We start from the raw sequence: 18093 nt of genomic DNA on the forward strand, positions 1-18093 counted from the left end.
ACATTTACACACTGATGGAGGGAGCTGCCATGCAAGGCGCCAACCACCAGGAGCAAGGGTGAAGTGTCTTGCTCAGGACACAACGGACGTGACGAGGTTGGTTCTAGGTGGGATTTGAACCAGTGACCCTCGGGTTGCGCACGGCCACTCTCCCACTGCGCCACGCCGTCCCTACATACAGTATATATATATATATATATATATATATATATATATATATATATATATATATATATATATATATATATATATATATATATATATATATATATATATATATATATATATATATATATATATATATATATATATATACATACACACACACACACACACACACACACACACACTGTATATGATATGTGTGTATGTATATGTATGAGGTAGATCACCTCGACTTGGTCATTTATTAAGTAGTTGATTAACGTTGAAAAACTTATTCGGGTGTTACCATTTAGTGGTCAATTGTACGGAATATGTACTGTACTGTGCAATCTACTAATACAAGTTTCAATCAATCAATCAATCAATCAATCAATCAATGCCTACTGAGCCTATGGTGCTGTTAAGTTATTGTGGCTCAATTTGCCTTTTTTTAAAAATTCATTTTAATGTATTATTATTTAATATAAAATATTGTTTTAGTTGCTTAAGAGATTTTTCATTTTGATTTTCATTTTAATCATGATTATTTTGTTTTTGTTTTTGCTTTCTTGTAATATTGTATAAACCAGTGGTTCTCAAATGGGGGTACTTGAAAGGTATGCCAAGGGGTACGTGAGATTAAAAAAAAAAAAATTCTTAAAATAGCAACGATTAAAACATCCTTTATAAATATATTTATTGAATAATAAATACTTCAACAAAATATGAATGTAAGTTCATAAACTGAGAAAAGAAATGCAACAATGCAATATTCAGTGTTTACAGCTAGACTTTTTGTGGACATGTTCCATAAATATTGATGTTAAAGATTTATTTTTTTGTGAAGAAATGTTTAGAATTAAGTTCATGAATCCAGATGGATCTCTATTACAATCCCTAAAGAGGGCACTTTAAGTTGATGATTACTTCTATGTGTAAAAATATTTATTTATAATTGAATCACCTGTTTATTTTTCAACAAGTTTTTAGTTATTTTTATATCTTTTTTTCCAAATAGTTCAAGAAAGACCACTATACAAATGAACAATATTTTGCACTTTTATACAATTTAATAAATTGGAAACTGATGACATAGTGCTGTATTTGACTTCTTTATCTCTTTTTTTCAACCAAAAATGCTTTGCTCTGATTAGGGGGTACTTGAATTACAGAAATGTTCCCAGTGGGTACATCACTGAAAAAAGGTTGAGAACCACTGGTATAAACCACTTTGACTTGCTTCATGTACCAATTGTGCTCTATGAATAAACTTGCTTTGCCTTACTTGGTATTGGATTGTGCACCTAAAGTTGTGGTATCGTCCAAAACTAATTTCAAGTATCCAAAAAACAGAAAAATAAGTAATTATTACTCTCACTTACCGGGTTGGAAAAAATGGTCCCTCAAACTGATGGTTCTCAATCTTTATTCACCTTGAATACATTGTAATTGTCCTTTAAAGTTACACTTTTCACATTAAACATTGTGAACAATGCATTTTCGACTGCTACAAATAAGTTTTTATACAGTGCGACAGCACCCTCCAGTGGGCGTAATATCAAACAGTGACGTCCATCCATCCATTTTCTTACCGCTTGTAGTGTGTGAATGTGAGTGAGAATGTTCTCTCTCTATCATAGAGAAAAGTGGTTCATAAAGGTAATAAAGTCAGGAAAAAAACAAAAGTGCGATGAAGGAAAACATCTTCAAATATCACTTTCATCATCTTCTGGAATACAATCGGACCATCATGTGTTGCAGGTGTCAGTCCCAGGTAGCCAAGACAAGCAGTCAGATAATAATGTCCTGTTAAACAGGAGGAAAAAGCACACAGAACGTTTGAATTGTTCACAGACTGGTCGCTCTCATCAGAATTTATTAACAGAAATTACAAATCCACAATTGACTTCATTTCCTATATCTTTTGTCACTTTGTATCATGTCAGTGTCTTACTTTATATTCACCTCTATTTTCATCAAAACACTCAATAAACTATCATTTAACCTTTACTGTATCACTGGAGTTATAATTACCATAACAATACTGTATGCCTTTCCCACATATGTTCACATATCCTCATCATCACTCCAAAACATACAACATAGTGCCCAATAGACCTTATTTCACTGTCTTGTCTTTCTCAGGAAGATACACTGTTAACTTAGTGCACTTTTTAGCAACATTCATTTAAGCACTTCACTTTTCTTCATATTCTTTTTCTTATAATAACAACTTTGTAAGTGTAGTTGAAACTTACACCTAAGGGCCTACTGAAACCCTCTACTACCCACCACGCAGTCTGATAGTTTATATATCCATAATGAAATATTAACATTGCAACACATGCCAATACGGCCTTTTTAGTTTACTAAATTACAATTTTAAATTTCCCGGGAGTTTCGTCTTGAAAACGTTGTGTAATGTTGACGTGTACGCAAGACGTCACACGTTTTTAGGAAGTATGAGCGCTACGCACACACACAGCTAAATGTCTTCTGCTTTAACGGCATAATTATACAGTATTTTGGACATCTCTGTTGCTGAATATTTTGCAATTTGTTCAATTAATATTGGAGAAGTCAAAATAGCAAGATGGAGGTGGGAAGCTTTAGCCTTTAGCCACACAAACACGGTGATTCCTTGTTTAAAATTCCCGGAGGTGAAAATGTACTATGGATCAGAGCGCGGTCAAGCAAACATGAATCCAGACCACATGTCAACAAGCAGGTTTTGGTGAGAAAATTGTGGTTAAAAAGTCGCTTCTTACCGGAGAAAAGCTGAGCTTGTGCCGTCCATAGCTGCCGTCGACTCCCCTGAGACACTGCGCGTCAAGACACCCGTGGAGACACCCTTCCGACTATCAGGTACTATTAAACTCACTAGAACACTAGCAACACAATAGAAAGAATAGGGATTTCCCAGAATTATCCTAGTAAATGTGTTTAAAAACATCAGAATCGGTCCAAATGCATTTGCGTTTTTTTTCTTAACTTTTTTTTTTTTTTTTCTAGTCCGTCGCTATCAATATCCTCAAACACAAATCTTTCATCCTTGCTCAAATTAATGGGGAAATTGTTGTTTTCTCGGTCCGAATAGCAATTTTTGTTGGAGGCTCCCATTATAAACAATGTGAATATGTGAGGAGCCATCAACATGTGACGTCATCGTCTGCGACTTCCGGTAGAGGCAGGGCTTTTCTCTTAACACAGACAGTTGCGAACTTTATCGTGGATGTTCTCTACTAAATCCTTTCAGCAAAAATATGGCAATATCGCGAAATGATCAAGTATGACACATAGAATGGACCTGCTATCCCCGTTTAAATAAGAAAATCTCATTTCAGTAGGCCTTTAATATTTTTGTTTTAAGGGTTAATATTTCTTGTTGAAGATTATTATGGTTGTGAATTTGTTACATTTTTTATAAATACGGCAAATGTCGTTTGTTATAAAAGGGCAATGTATTTCCTTTTGTTACACCGCTATTCTCGCAAAGTTTTGGTTTTGTACAAGAGGCTGCGAGACCTGCATTCGCGCGGATATGCAGAGCACTTTGAGCGAGCCATCCACAGGAGTAAGAACATTTAGCCACAAGGTATTTTGTCATATTGTGTTGAATTATTCTGTATATTTGTAAAGTACGTTGGTGTTATTATTGTACGCTCATTTATTATGCACAAGACTGAATATATTTGCTACCTAAGAACCTCCGAAGTGGCAGGCGGCCATGAGGTAGCTCTTTTGTTTTGCACTTTATTTGCCTGTGACTGGACTATGTCTAAACTAAAGCATTGTATTTCATGTCTTGTCCTGTAGTTTTAACGGCATAAACCCAAGTAAAGCGCCTGTCTTTAAGAAGCTGTGCCTGTGTTGGCATTTCGGAGCCACAAGCTTTAAGTTACTGTACTTAAAATGTTCATTGACCATTCCTGAGAGCTTAACTTATGCAACCATGTCCAAACTAGGGCTGGGCGATATATCGATATAAACAATATATCGCGGGTTTGCCTCTGTGCGATATAGAAAATGACTATATTGTGAGTATTCGAGTATACATTCTCACGCAGTTGCTATTAGCTGCGGGCATTACTTTACAGGCGTTTCTCACTACTTCTCGTCTCTCCTTCTCACAGAGACGTAAAACAAGCCCACCTTCTTACATACGTCACATACTGCAGCGCGTGTAGCGTTTTTTGTTTTTTTTGATTGTTTGAAACTTTTATTAGTAGATTGCACAGTTCAGTACATGTTCCGTACAATTGACCACCAAATGGTAACACCCGAATAAGTTTTTCAACTTCTTGAAGTCACGGTCCATGTTAATCAATTCATGGTAACATGTCATACGCTCTCGCTGAGCAGAGAGGTAGCAGCATGGCTGACGTTAGCTGAGGCAGAAGGTGCAAGCGGAGCCGTGCGAGTGACATTACAAGAGAGAGAAGGTGCGGAACTGATCACAAATGGAGGAAGAACAATTAATGCCCAAAAAAAACAGCAGGGGGTCCATCATCTGGCGGTGGTTAGGCTTCAAGCGGGAAGATATTCAGCAGACAACAGCAATATACAAAGTATGCAGCTGAAGTGTTGCTACAAAAGGTAGCAGCACTACTAATTTGTTCTTTCATTTAAAAAGTCACCCGCGAGAGAATGAAGAGTATTTAATAAATACAGATTTGGTAAATTGACTTAGTTGTGCTTTCCCTCTCTGCATGGAAGTTTAAAGGCCTATTGAAACCCACTACTACCCGCCACGCAGTCTGATAGTTTATATATCAATGATGAAATCTTAACATTGCAACACGTGCCAATACGGCCGGTTTAGTTTACTGAATTGCAATTTTAAATTTCCTGCGAGGTATCTTGTTGAAAACGTCGCGGAATGATGACGCTTATGTTGAGGCGTGCTTGTGATGTCATTGTTTGAAACGGACATTTTAACCCAGCACCACTCACGGTTAAAAGTCGTCTGCTTTAATCGCATAATTACACAGTATTTTGGCCATCTGTGTTGCTGAATCTTTTGCAATTTCTTCAATTAATAATGGAGACTATAAAGAAGAATGCTGTTGGTGGAAAGCGGTGGATTGCAGCTGCCTTTAACAACCAAAACACAGCCGGTGTTTCTTTGTTTGTTGTGAAGCTTTAATATGGAACAGAGCAGTCAAGCGAACATGTTTCTCTACCACATGTCAACCAGCAAGTTTTTGGATGAGGAAATTGTGATATTAAGTCGGCTCTTACCGGAGACTTGAGCAGAGTTTGCGTCCTCCTGCAGCAGCTGTCAAAAAGGCAGCTGTGACTTTCTTGGCTCCTCCATATGGCTTCCCTCAGAGACACTGGCGGTCACCGAAGCCCTCCGACTTTCAGGTATGACTTTATAATCTCACTAAAACACTAGTAACATAATAAGCAGCGAAGGGATTTTCCAGAATTATCCTAGTAAATGTGTCTAATAACATATGAATTGCTCCAACTAACGTCACCTTTTTTTTTTCTTCTGGTGCTTCACTCCAACTTTCCTCATCCACAAATCTTTCATCCTCACTTAAATTAATGGGGAAATCGTCGTGTTCTCGGTCCAAATCGCTCTTGCTGCTGGTGGCTATGATTATAAACAATGTGAGGATGTGAGGAGCCCTACAACCCGTGACATCACGCGCACATCGTCTGCTACTTCCGGTACAGGCATGGCTTTTTTATTAGCGACCAAAAGTTGCGAACTTTATTGTCTATGTTCTCTACTAAATCCTTTCAGCAAAAATATGGCAATATCGCGAAATGATCAAGTATGACACATTGAATAGACCTGCTATCCCCGTTTAAATAAGAAAATCTAATTTCAGTAGGCCTTTAAAATGCGCATATATTAATGTAGTATGAAGAAGAATGTTTTAATGTAGACACATAGAATCATCATACTGCTGTGATTATATGCATCAGGTGTTCATGCAAGGCTAAGGCATAATATCGAGATATATATATTGTAAATCGCGGTATGGCATAAAAATATTGAGATATTGATAAAAGCCAATATCGCCCAGCCCTAGTCTAAACACAATAAAACAGCATGTAAAACCTATTTCAGAACAAACACATTATACAAAATACATTATAAAATCAATAAGAAAACAGGAGGTCTAATTTGGGAGTCTGAATTAGGATCAGAAGTTCCTATATAAAGATTACGCACTCATGTCGCCATTTTGTATTAATTACTGCAGCCAGTACTGTACTCTGCACTGGATTCATTCACAAACACTAACTACACCTTGCAAACAATTTAGAGTTAGGCTCCACCTTCAGAACATGTACTTAAAGTTCTAATGACCACATTGATATCATTCAGTGAGTTGATTCATCAAAAGTAACCTGTTAAACATGAGGAAAAAGCACACAGGACGTTTCAATTGTTTACAGCAGGGGTCTCAGGCACGCGGCCCGCGAGACATTATTTTGCGGCCTTTAATAGAGATTAGATGAGGCGTGTTGTTGTTGTTAATATTTGTTGTGTATAAAAATTTATTCAATGTGCTCTATGTTTTACTTGGACATTTGTTGAATTCTACATATTTACCTGAGGACCATCTCAATCCAGGCACTTTGCTTTTTTGTTTTTTTGTTTTTGCATATCAGTGCTTAATTGTTAAAAACAATAAAATAGCCACTACCTATTAGGTAAATTGTTATTTGAAAATGTATTTGCAATGAGAGGTGTAATAACACGTTGCAAATTGGAGAAATGACAATAAGTAAATGGTTATACTTGTATAGCGCTTTTCTACCTTTTTTTTTTTAAGGAACTCAAAGCGCTTTGACACTATTTCCACCCATTCACACACACACATTCACACACTGATGACGGGAGCTGCCATGCAAGGCGCTAACCAGGACCCTTCAGGAGCAAGGGTGAAGTGTCTTGCTCAAGGACACAAGGGACGTTACTAGGATGGTAGAAGGTGGGGATTGACGCATTAACCCTCAGATTGCTGGCACGGCCACTTTCTCAACTTCGCCACGCCGTCCCAACTAATAATACATCATTTACATAATAATACTCTGACTTGTTAAGTCGGTAATCTTAACTAAGGAAACAAATTGGGTGTATTACACCAGGCAACATCAAGAACACTGAAAAACAACTAATTTAAAGGTGGCAATAAATGGGTTAGAGGGGCCTACACCAATATTATTTAAGGGGGCCCAGAATTCCTAGCAAGCATAATGATGTCATACTTACATAAAAACATTGAACAGGCTGTAGTGTACAAACTACAAATTTGTGGTGTAAAAATGTATTTGCAAACAATATTTTACCGACTTTGTACAAGCAGACCGGCAGTAAGCCATGCCCTCTTTCTTTTTCTCTCGGTGAAGGAGCAACACACGCAGAAGTCACATGATCGGTTTGTGTGAAATGTATTAATTGTTACTCAAGTAAATGTTAAAAAGGCGGTTTTAATGACACAGAATATACATTCAGAACACAGTTTAATGCAGTGGTTCTCAACCTTTTTTCAGTGATGTACCCCCTGTGAACATGTTTTTAATTTAAGTACCCCCTAATCAGATCAAAGCATTTTTGGTTGAAAAAAAGAGATAAAGAAGTAAAATACAGCACTATGTCATCAGTTTCTGATCTATTAAATTGTATACCAGGGCAAAATAATGCTCATTTGTAGTGGTCTTTCTTGAACTATTTGGAAAAAAAGATATACAAATAACTAAGAACTTGTTGAAAAGTAAACAAGGGATTCAATTATAAGTAAATATTTCTACACATAGAAGTAATCATCAACTTAAAGTGCCCTCTTTGGGGATTGTAATAGAGATCCATCTGGATTCATGAACTTCATTCTAAACACTTCTTCATTAAAAAAAAATCTTTAACAACAATATTTATGGAACATGTCCACAAAAAAACCTAACTGTCAACACTGAATATTGCATTGTTGCATTTCTTTTCACAGTTTATGAACTTACATTCATATTTTGATGGAAGTATTATTCAATAAATATATTTAAAAAGGATTTTTGAATTGTTGCTAGTTTTAGAATATTTAAAAAAAATCTCAGGTACCCCTTGGCATACCTTCAAGCACCCCCAGGGGTATGCATACCCCCATTTGAGAACCAATGGTTTAATGGACCAATGTTTAGTTCATGGCTAGTTTTTTTGTTTTCCACCATGTCCGCCCATTGTCAGGCTTGCCCCTGACAGTTTGTCTATGTTTTAGTTTTTTCCTCTGCATTTGTCTGTTTCCTGTGTTTAGTATTTCCTGTCTTTTAGTTCCTGTCAATTGCTCTTAATTTGTCAGCATTCTGTTTTGTTCCCTGAGTGCTGTTTTCCTCCTCAGTGTGTTTAGTATTTCCTGTCCTTAGTTCCTGTCTAGTGCTCTTATTTTGTCAGCTTCCTGTCTTATTCCCTGAGTGCTGTGTTCCCCTTCAGCTGCGGCTGATTGGCATCTGGCCACACCTTTTGCCAATCAGCCGGCTCCTTTTTGTACCTCCTTTGTCTTGTGCCAGTTGCTGGATCATTGTATTGTCATTTGTATTGTCGTTGCCACATGTTGCTCTTGTCGTGTCATTTTGATTTCAGCTATTACCTGTCGTGCTACATCTTGTCCTGGTCGTTGTAGCGGTAAGCTGTTATTGTTAGCCATAGCTATTTCCAGTTTTTCTGTTTGTTATCCTCTAGCTTCCATGCTACAGTTTCTTTTTGTTTCTTGTTAGCTTCTATGCTAAAGGCTTTTGTTCTTTATCCGCCCACGTGCGCGCTTTTGGTTTGAACCCTTTGTTTGGTTTTGTCTTAGTATTTATATTAAAATCATGTTTGCTCACTCCATGCCTGCCTCCATCTCTGCATCCTGGGGTTCGTCACCAAATAACCTTGAAACCCATCCTTGTAAAAATTAACATATCGTTAAATTACAGGCAATTCTTCCTAGAATAGGTCATGAAATGATATTATATTTACTGTATTTACCAATAGACCGAGGGGTAGCCACCTGGCCCGGGAATGGCAACCCTCCTCCATTGTTGATGGCTTCAGATGACATCATATCTGCAGCCCAGGATCTTTTTGTTATCCCACCTGAGGTGAACCCCATCGCTCTCACATCCGATGGAGTCTCATTCGTCGAAGTACCTAGACCAAAGTGAACCACATCATAGGCGCCGATCCAGTGGGTGCTACGGGGCCGGGAAAAGACGAATGTCTACTGTACAAGACGCTGGTTCTCTGGAATATACAAAACAATACTAATAGTGAAGTGAAGGTAAAAACAGTGACAGGATGTTTGGCCTTTTTAAAAAAAAATAGAAACGGACTTTCACATTTTCTTAAAAAGTTAAGAAAACATCTTTAGCTGCTCCTATCCACCTCTGTTGATTGTGATAAACAAGGCAGAAAGCCTATTGAAGCAAAGTAACATTACCATTACAGTTTTTTCCATTTGCTTACACACAATTGTACTAAAAACCCCGTTTTCATATGAGTTGGGAAATTGTGTTGGATGTAAATATAAACGGAATACAATGATTTGCACATCCTTTTCAACCCATATTCAATTGAATGCACTACAAAGACAAGATATTTGATGTTCAAACTCATAAACTTTATTTATTTTTTTTGCAAATAATAATTAACTTAGAATTTCATGGCTGCATCACGTGCCAAAGTAGTTGGGAAAAGGCATGTTCACCACTGTGTTGTAACACCTTTTCTTTTAAAAACACTCAATAAACGTTTGGGAACTGAGGAAACTAATTGTTGAAGCTTTGAAAATGGAATTCTTTCCCATTCTTGTTTTATGTAGAGCTTCAGTCGTTCAACAGTCCGGGGTCTCCGTTGTCGTATTTTAGGCTTCATAATGCGCCACACGTTTTCGTTGGGAGTCAAGTCTGGACTGCAGGCAGGCCAGGAAAATACCCGCATTCTTTTTTTACGAAGCCACGCTGTTGTAACACGTGCTGAATGTGGCTTGGCATTATCTTGTTGAAATAAGCAGGGGTGTCCATGAAAAAGACGGTGCTTATATAGCAGCATGAGTTGTTCCAAAACCTGTATGTATCTTTCAGCATTAATGGTGCCTTCACAGATGAGTAAGTTACCCATGCCTTGGGCACTAATGCACCCCCATACCATCACAGATGCTGACTTTTAAACTTTGCGTCGATAACAGTCTGGTTTGGATGACACAATGTCGAGTATTTCCAAAAACTATCTTAAATGTGGACTCGTCATACCACAGAACACTTTTCCACTTTGCATCAGTCCATCTTAGATGATCTCGGGCCAGAGAAGCTGGCGGCGTTTCTGGATGTTGTTGATAAATGGTTTTCGCTTTGCATAGTAGAGCTTTAACTTGCACTTACAGATGTAGCGACAAAATGTATTTAGTGATAGTGGTTTTCTGAAGTGTTCCTGAGCCCATGTGGTGATATCCTTTAGAGATTGATGTCGTTTTTTTGATACAGTACCGTCTGAGGGATCAAAGGTCACGGTCATTCAATGTTGGTTTCCGGCCATGCCGCTTACGTGGAGTGATTTCTCCAGATTCTCTGAACCTTTTGAGGATATTATGGACTGTTGATGTTGAAATCCCTAAATTCCTTGCAATTGCACTTTGAGAAACGTTGTTCTTAAACTGTTTGACTATTTGCTCACGCTGTTGTAGACAAAGGAGTGTACCTCGCCCCATCCTTTCTTGTGAAAGACTGAGCATTTTTTGGGAAGCTGCTTTTATACCCAATCATGGCACCCACCCTTTCTCAATTAGCCTGCACACCTGTGGAATGTTCCAAATAAGTGTTTGATGAGCATTCCTCAACTTTATCAGTATTTATTGCCACCTTTCCCAACTTCGTTGTCACGTGTTGCTGACATTAAATTCTAAAGTTAATGATTATTTGCAAAAAAAAAATGTATATCAGTTTGAACATCAACTATGTTGTCTTTGTAGCATATTCAACTGAATATGGGTTGAAAATGATTTGCAAATCATTGTATTTCGTTTATATTTACATCTAACACAATTTCCCAACTCATATGGAAACAGAGTTTGGAACTGTGTGTCTATTTTCAAAAGATATACACTGTCACGATCCGCTACACGGATCGTTTATTGTTTTGCTTTGGATTTGTTTTGATCACGTTTGGACTCTGCCGATCCCTTCAGTTGAACACTTCCTTGTTTACATTCGTCACCATGGCTACTTAATTACGCCTCCTGCACGCACTCCCGAAACACACCTGTTTTGATTTATTGTGTTGTATTTAAGACCGCCTGCTACCTCAGTTCCTCGTCGCCAGTTTGTTTGCATCCCGCAACAGTTACGTTAGTTTTGTCTTTCTGTATTCTCTCTGCTAAGTATGGCTTAGCCTCCGCGCGCTCGGCTCTCGCTGTATGGACTTTTTGAACTCTGCCTTTTGCTCACGTTTGTGTTCTGCTTCCCGTGCGTTGGCACACCTTTTCTTTCCGCGTTGTACAAGTGTTCTTTTAGTTGTATTTTATAATTAAAACCTGTTCCTACCTTCAATTCTGCCTGCTGTTATCCCGTGCATCGAGGGGTGACACTCCCCGCACATCCGCGATGCGACGCTATCGTAACATACACACTTTTCCAAACACCACATTCAATTTTCTTACTTCCTATGTTTGCAAAATGACACACTTATGTCAAAACGTATGCCCATTCATCAAAATAAAGCAAGCATTTGTACCCTGCGATGAGGTGGCGACTTGTCCAGGGTGTACCCTGCCTTCCGCCCGATTGTAGCTGAGATAGGCGCCAGCGCCCCCCGCGACCCCGAAAGGGAATAAGCGGTAGAAATGGATGGATGGACAGTTTCATTTTCATCTCTCTCACACAGACTTCAAATGATAAGACACTATTGGAGTGAGTTACCCAGAACAGTGACAAATACAAAACACATTTGTAAAAAAACCCTATTTTACTATGAGAAATCACATGTTTGGGGCTATTTGTCTAACCTTTTTAGCATATGTGATGAATGATTACTGTAACTTGAAAAAATATATTAGCAAATCCATAGCAATCATTATTATTTACTTTGAAGTGGGCCTATACTTAAGGACCTAAATTAAAACTAGAAATATCCTGTAAACCTTTGAAGAACTGCTCAAAAATGATGTTACAAACAGAAAATATTTATTTTTACCACAGTCAGGTAAAGTAACATATCACAGTTGTCAACAATGATATGCAGTACAAATTCAAATCCGAGATAAAAGGGTTCGAAAAAAATTCTGGAGAAAAAAATTACAAATGGAAAAAAACTGTACAGTTGTAGCAACCACTTGAAAGCTGTATTTCCAATGTACCACCTGTGTGTCTTTACACCTGGTGGATGTGATCATCCAATGTGTCCAATTGTGCGCTCGATGGCGAGCCAGCCATTTGGATTGACCAGGAAGTAACTTGATTGATTGATTGATTGATTGAAACTTTAATTAGCAGATTGCACAGTACAGTACATATTCCGTACAATTGCCCACTAAATGGTAACACCCGAATAATTTTTTCAATTTGTATAAGTCAGGGTCCACTTAAAGCAATTCATGGCACAAATATATACTATCGGCATTATACAGTCATCAAACAAGTTAATCATCAGAGTATATATGACAGCTTATTAACTAGAGTTGTGGCTATGCTGGTGAAAAACGTGTTAAGTCTGCTTCCTACCTCCATTTTGTCTGTAATGAGGGAGTCGCCCTCCTGGATGTTGATGTTGGTGAGTCTGGTTTTAAGTTTCTGGCTGCAGCCAGGAAGCTGGTTGTTGAGGATTTACCAGAGCTCACGTGGCTTATTTGTGTTTTCCTCTATTTTGTCGTTAATGTAATTTTTTTTTTAAAGGATTTAGTCAGGTTGGTTGTCTTGTTTTTTGATTTATTGCATTGCTTTTTGAGTGTTGAAAGGGGTGATTTGAGGTTATTATTGGGTTATTTATCTACTTCGGTTTTACACTTTTGATATTCGAAATAATTTTTGTCTCTGTCTTTTATGGCACCTAATAGGTCCGGATTCATCCATGGTTCAGAGCAGGCTTTGATCCTGGGAGCCATATCATTTACTATTGCTAGGAACGCTGTTTTGAAGCGATCCCAAGCATCATTGACCAGGTTGCTCGTGAGCACAGGGGAACAGTCCCACTCACCTAATTTTAGGTTGAAATTATAACTGGAGTATGTTTTAAGGGATGTGGATGGAGCTGTTATGTGGCCGTTGGCTTTGTTTTTAGGTATTTTGCGGGTGCAGAATGTCATGATCCCACTTCACAATCCTTATCTTTGTGTAAGGTGTAAAGATGTGTGTATCACAATCTTAGTGTGTGTGTAATGTGTTCAAATGTGTGTATCACAATCGTTATCTGTGTGCAAGATGGGAAGGTGTGTGGAAAGCGTTCTGTGTATTATTTAGCAAAAAATGTGACGCAGTCTATGCCTAATATTGGACAAATTTGTAAAGTGGTTTTGTTTACTGTGTGTAGACTTTTGTTAACTGTGAAAATTTAAAATTTAGTGTGTAAGCAATTGGAAAAAACTAATGTGAATAGTGTATAGGGACGGTTACAATGTATATAAGGTGAATAAATGTTGTGAACCATCGGTTTGAGGACCATCTTTTCAACCGTGGATGCGAGAGTAATAATCACATATTTTTCTGTTGTTTGGATACTTGACATTATTTTTGGGCTGTACCACAACTTTAGGTGCACAACCCAACACCAAGTAAGGCAAGGCAAGTTTATTCATGGAGCACAATTGGTACATAAAGCAAGTAAAAGTGGTTTATAAAATAATACAAGAAGGCAAAAATAAAAACAAAACAATCATGATTGAAATTTAAATCAAATAATATATTCATCATAAACGATCACGTTTGAATTAAAATCAAAGAGTGTAGATAACATACATTCAGTAGACATAAATAAATAAAAGCTTGGGAGGGACAAGTGGTAGGAAATGGATGGATGGATGTTGCCAGCCTGGATTTGATCATTGATGTACTGTACGTAAAAAGTACAACAATGTATTGTAAATAATAACTTTTAAATATATTAATATAATAATAAACTTGAACGTGTTTACCGTGGGCATGAATGGAGTGCGTTACTAAAATGTTGTGGTGGATTAAATATATTGTAGCGTTCCGGAAGAGTTGGTGCTACAAGGGGTTCTGTGTATTTGTTCTGTTGATTTTATGTTGTGTTGCGATGCGGATGTTCTTCCAAATAGTGTTTGTCATTCTTGTTTGGTGTGGTTTTAGGGTGTGGCGCATGTTCGTGACAGTGTTGGAGTTGTTTATGTGGCCACTCTTAGTGTGACACGTATATCTGTTAAACGAGTATGCCTTTCATTCGTGTATGCCATCACAGTGAAATTAATTTCAATCATGCAGTTTTTCAGCATTCCTAGGCATCTTTTAGGTAAAGCCCATTGACAACCCGTCCAACCCTATAATATAAATTCCTAACCTTGAAAATGACTCACTTTAATCATGAAAATGACTCACTCGGAGCCACGTGCGTTGCCATGTGAACATTGCCCATGTTTATGTTGTGAATGTGTTCTCCAGAAACGAAACTTTTTCTGACAGTAAATGCGTGAAAGCACATTTCGTTTCCAGAAGCGCCCTCTCACATCTAGTCCACTATTTGAACTCCATGCAGGCTGGTAGTGCAAAGACTAGGCGACACCATGGGATTGAGTTCGAGTGAGTATACCTTTCTATATTCTTTATCATCATGAAAAGTGATGATAAACGAAATTAAAAAGACGATGGCGTAAACACCAGAGGTGGGACCAGGCCATTGTTTTGCAAGTCATAAAAAGTAAGTCTCAATTGTTTGCCCTCAAGTCCTGAGTCAAGTCCAAAGTCAAGACTGGAAAGTCTCAAGTAAAGTACCAAGTCCTGCATTTTGAGTTTCAAGTCCTTTCAACCACAGACTAATATATTTACACAGATTGTGTATGCTTTTAAAACACTGTATTTATTTATTAACACAAGTGCATTTGAAATTGCAGGGAAAAAAATAGTGCTGACATTGCACTTCATAATAGCACTATTGACCAATCATTTTCAGAATACACACATTTGAAAAAACAAGTGCAACTATACTTATTTGTACAAAATTGTTAACATTGTTTTTCAGTGGCATATTTTATTTTAAATAGTTCCACAGCAGTTTCTTATGAGGGGCCGTTAGGGACATTATTGTATCCTTTTCTTACCTTATCTCATTGATCTCATCTTATATTGTATGTGTGTGTATGTGTGCGTACACATGAAAAAAATAACAAATACATGAATATAACAATAAACAGAGTTGTACTTTTCATATGTCAGGGCCCTATGCTGCATTGCATTTGCAAAAGACCAAATTGGCCAAGAGTCTGTCAATCATTTGTGCACGATTGGGGCCTCAGTTTACAGCCTCACTGATCTAACTACAGAGCAAATAAATGTTATGTTCCTTAGCCAATAAACGTTAGCTTACATTCAAAATTTACCGTTCTTTGTGTAACTTCAAATGTCGAAAGAAGTTGTTGCATCTCCGTCTGTAATCTTCGAACCGCATGTTTTGCATACTGCAATTATTTTTTTGTTGACCACCTCATAGTTTTTAATACCCGAACGAAACTATCTTTGGTGTCATTTTTTTCTCACTGGCGTTGTTTGACAGCTCCTCTTCGTTGGTTGTCCTACAATTTAATTGGATGAATGCTGTCGATCTAATTGGATTGTATGTTGTACCGACAGCACACACGCTGACAGACACACATGTACATAATGAAAGATACAGAGCGCTCTTGAATAACTTTTTAACCTTTGATTTTGGGGGAAAGTAGAAAGTCTTGTCAAGTCAAAAGGCTTAAGTCCAAGTGAAGTCACAAGTCATTGATGTTAAAGTCTAAGTCGAGTTGCAAGACTCTTTAAATTTTGTCAGGTCCAGTCTTAAGTCATCAAATTCATGACTTGAGTCTGACTCGATTTCAAATCATGTGACTCGAGTCCACACCTCTGGTAAACACAAACCAACTGCTATATTCACCTTTCCTCATCATTTGTAGACATATATGCACACTTCCTTTTGTGGGGTTTTAAATAATGTGGTACACTTGGTCCAGGTACTTCGTCGGATGAGGCTGAATCGGATGTGAGAAGAATGGGGTTCACCTCAGATGGGATAACAAAATGATCCCAAAGGGCTGCAGATATGATGTCATCTGAAGCCATCGACAATGGAGGAGGGGTTCCATCAGGGGGCCCGGTATCTAACTATCAGTCCATTGGTAAATACAGTAAATATAATGTTATGTCATGACCTATTTGAGGAAGAAATGCCTGTAATTTAACATTAGGTTCAAACAAATAACCAAATAACAAAACCATGAAATAAATGATAATATTGGTCTATTAAACTGTGTTCTGAACGCATTTTCTGTGTGATTAAAATCGTTTTTTAACATTTACTTGAGTGAAAGTTACAACATTTGCACACAAACTGTGTTTTTTGTGTTTGTTGCCTTAACTTGTGTGTGTATAGAAGAGAAAAAGAAAGAAGATTTTTTACTGTTGCTCTGCTTGAACAATGTTGCTAAAGTACAAACTGTAACGTTTGCAGATACATTTTTTGACATTAATTTCTGCGTTGTACACTGTAGAAACTCCAATCTGTTTAATGTAATTAATGTGAGTTTGACAACATTATTTGCAATAGAATAGAGAAACTGGAGGTTTAGATATAAATATGGCATTTGTAACACAGGAAGGATAGTACCTGTATATGTAAGCGCCATTTGCGACAAAAGACATTATTTATATTGTGTCATTGTGATGTGTGATATAACATAAGAAACGTGATGTAATTTAAATTACGTGTTAAGTTAAGGAATATGTACAGTATAAGTAAACGTTTATGGTGTAATTGCAACTGTACTTTAATTTGAAGGTTTGCAACTTCCGCCTGTATGTGAGCTGAACAGAAAGTGATGTGTTTTATGTAAATTGGTTCTCTGACCCCCGCAACCCCGAAAGGGACAAGTGGTAGAAAATGAATGGATAAATGGTTCTCTGACTTCAATAGATATGTTGATGAGGACGGGGAGCAACACGGTTGTTCTACCATTTGAGTTGACATCCAGCCGACTCAACAAGAAGTGTCAACACTTTTAAAGTGGTTGTATTAGGACTATGCTTCACAGACGGGAAAAAAGTGACAAACCAAAATAGCCACTCAAAATCGGATAGATTTTTTTTTTATCCCACAATGGGGAAATGATGTGGTTCCAGTGCAGATACAAAAAGTCAACAAAAATAATGTAAAAACATGTGCATTGTGCAAACAGAATGGAAACATCAATAAAAACGAAAGATCTGACACCCCCAATTTCAACCCTTGATGCTGAGTGCCAAGCAGGCAGGTAATCCTGGGGGTGCAGATAACTGACAATATAACCTGGTCCCTACACACCGGAGCTCTTGTAAAAAGAGCTCAGCAGCACATAGACTTTTTGCGTTGGATGAAAAGAGCACAGTTCCCTCCCCCCATTCACACCACATTCTACACAGGCACTATAGAGAGCCTGCTGACCAACAGCATCTCTGTCTGGACTGGAGCCTGCAAGGCCTCAGACGGTAAATGTGTCTCCAGAGAGTGGTGAGGACGGCGGAAAAGATTATCAGGACTCATCTTTCTCCTATCCAGGAGATCGCAAAAAGCCGATGCCTGACCACGGTTCAGAAAATCTGCAAAGACTCCTCCCACCCCCACCAAAGACTGTTTTCACTGCTGGACTCTAGGAAGAGGTTCCGCAGCCTCCGAAGCAGAACCTCCAGGTTCTGTAACAGCTTCTTGCCTCTGGCCGTAAAACTCTTGAACGCATCATAACTATTCCCTCAATTCCCCCAAAATGGATTAAC

At 37.9% G+C, this 18093-nt stretch overlaps 2 long non-coding RNA genes across 5 annotated transcripts in view; one reads left to right on the plus strand and one right to left on the minus strand.

Annotated features, from left to right (window-relative positions):
* The first annotated feature begins 329 nt into the window (after positions 1–329).
* Positions 330–16608, plus strand: LOC133549742 (uncharacterized). The gene is made up of 2 exons (XR_009806158.1): positions 330–14883; positions 16299–16608. It is a non-coding gene; the product is annotated as an uncharacterized LOC133549742 (long non-coding RNA).
* LOC133549745 (uncharacterized) overlaps positions 580–18093 on the minus strand; it is a 57061-nt gene continuing 39547 nt past the window's right edge. For 3 of the 4 annotated variants that reach the window (XR_009806164.1, XR_009806162.1, XR_009806163.1), the window contains 2 exons: positions 9128–9382; positions 580–1950 (listed from right to left, as the gene is read on the minus strand). This is a non-coding gene — a long non-coding RNA (uncharacterized LOC133549745). Of the gene's footprint in view, positions 1951–9127; positions 9383–11676; positions 11842–18093 lie in introns of those variants that run through there. The other variant, XR_009806161.1, reaches the window with a different exon arrangement.

The sequence above is a fragment of the Nerophis ophidion genome, linkage group LG03 (assembly GCF_033978795.1).
Source record: "Nerophis ophidion isolate RoL-2023_Sa linkage group LG03, RoL_Noph_v1.0, whole genome shotgun sequence".
Lineage (NCBI taxonomy): Eukaryota > Metazoa > Chordata > Actinopteri > Syngnathiformes > Syngnathidae > Nerophis > Nerophis ophidion.